The sequence below is a fragment of the Urocitellus parryii genome, unplaced genomic scaffold, assembly GCF_045843805.1.
Source record: "Urocitellus parryii isolate mUroPar1 unplaced genomic scaffold, mUroPar1.hap1 Scaffold_37, whole genome shotgun sequence".
Taxonomy (NCBI): domain Eukaryota; kingdom Metazoa; phylum Chordata; class Mammalia; order Rodentia; family Sciuridae; genus Urocitellus; species Urocitellus parryii.
Window position 1 is genome coordinate 2,954,764 of NW_027553327.1, and position 2,504 is coordinate 2,957,267.

Genomic DNA, 2,504 nt, shown 5'->3' on the forward strand with positions numbered 1-2,504 from the left:
GGCACACAATCCTAAGGAAATAACAATCCAATTCAGTAATTAAATCATTTGAGATGACATGAGCAGCATTCTTCCTGGCTTCTATAGTATAACTGAAAAATACTTAAAACCTATGCTTCAAGGAACTCCAATCAGAACACTGATTTTTGTCCCCATTCTGTGATTCTCCCCCCATTCTCTCCCAAAACTTTATTTGCATAGCTTCACCATGATTGTTGCCATTTCCATATATCACATGTATTTTTACTAATATTTTCCTTTCATGGTACTCACTTGGCCTAAGTGATAATGTCCATGATGTCATAGGTTTGATCCACAAGTTATGTTTTTCATACACATAAAATCCTAACTATTAAAAAATTTCAAGTGCTTATCCATGTACCATTTAAAATTATCTCATATGGTACTGTAGGAAAACAATGGCTTCCAAACTGCCAAATGCTAAAATCCCAAATCCTTCTCTTAACTTCTAGACCCTCTGTGCCAATCGCTATTGGATCTTAACCAAGACCATATATCACATGTATTTTTACTAATATTTTCCTTTCATGGTACTCACTTGGCCTAAGTGATAATGTCCATGATGTCATAGGTTTGATCCACAAGTTATGTTTTTCATACACATAAAATCCTAACTATTAAAAAATTTCAAGTGCTTATCCATGTACCATTTAAAATTATCTCATATGGTACTGTAGGAAAACAATGGCTTCCAAACTGCCAAATGCTAAAATCCCAAATCCTTCTCTTAACTTCTAGACCCTCTGTGCCAATCGCTATTGGATCTTAACCAAGATGTCCCATAAGTCCCTCAGTAAATTTCAGTAAGTTGAAAAACAAACAACTTTTTCCTCAAAAAAAAAAAAAAAAGCAAATGAAACCAAGTTCTTTCCTCTTTCTATATGCTATTTATCAGTTAATTGCTCTACATGCCACATGGTTACTCAAACCAAAAATCTGGGGGTCATTCTAGACTCCCTATTTTCCTCAACATTTCTATCCAACTGACCACTAAGTCCTCAATTTCTTCTTCCCCAAGATCTAAATCTAGCACACACAACCTCTTCATGTCCAGTGCCACTGCCTTAGTTGTATCTTTACCTTTATTCCTCTCAAAAATGCATAAATGATCTCCTAACTGTGGTTTACTGTCAAACCTGGTATCCTCTAAAACACTGATCATATAATATTACAGCAGAAAATCATTCAACATCTTTCCTTCATTATCAGAATAAAGTCCAACCTCCTTACTATAAGCATAGGTTTCATGTGATCCTATTCCTGTTTCTATCTCCAGTCACTCCGTGACATATAACATGGAATCTAGTCATACCCAACTGCTCATCATTCCTAAACAAACCTTACTCTGTGACCACCTAGTGCCTACCAATCCTTGACACTCAATTCTAGGAAGCATTTTCCACAGTACCAAGTTTATTTTTCCACTTCTACTCTACAAGCCTAGAGCACCCTGCCCACTCCTGACACAGTTCTTACACTGTTTGATCACCACAGGTTCATTTCTGTAAGGTCACTATGGGTCCAGAGGATACACTGTGCAGTCTGCTTGCCACCTATACTATTATTTATTTAATATCTCCCTCCAGAATAACCCAGCCTTTTAAACAAATTTATTTTAACAGAAAATTGATAACATAAAGAAATACTATGTTTGATACAACAAAAGTTTTCTAATACAAGCTAAATATATTACTAAAATTAATCTTAAAATACACTTCTGATCACATCAGTTATGATGAAGTAGATTCTGAAGGACACTACCAATGCAAGAAAAGCAGATCTTGGATTTTTAAAAAATACTTTTAAGTAATTTCAGCTCACGGAAATACATTTCAGGAGACCCTCTCCCCCAAAAAAGCAGCAAACTTTTAGACAGGAACTTGGCAACCAAAAGCAGTAAGTAGTAGGAAAGCAGATCTTGGATTTTTTAAAAATACTTTTAAGTACTTTCTGCTCACAGAAATATATTTCAGGAGACTCTCTCAAGACAGTGAACCCTAGACCGGAAGCAAAATGTCAGAACTGAAAAGTGGGTCAAATTAAACTCCTGTCTCCCAGCCAGAGCTAATACAAATGCTTTCAGAAAGAAAAGTAACTTCCAGTTAGGCTCTCAAGACTCTCACAAATTCCTACCAAATAGATCTTTAGAGTTTATAATAGGGGATCACCAAGCACTGGAAATAAGAAGCCACCATGAGGGGCAGACAACAGATGGGGGAAAAAAAGCAATAAATTTGGATCCCCTAAGGATAGAAACATTGAGATTTCCAGACACAGTCTGTGAATAACTACAAAATGAGCAAGTAACATGAGACTACAATGAATGAATGTGTATATATGAAAAATAACCAAGCTGAACTTTGAGAAATTCAAAATATAATTGTTAAAAGTGAAAAAAAATGGGGGATTAGAGAGAAAATTAGGCACACCTAAGAGAAAAATGGCAAACTAGACCATAAGAAGGATGAAATTACCCAGCACTA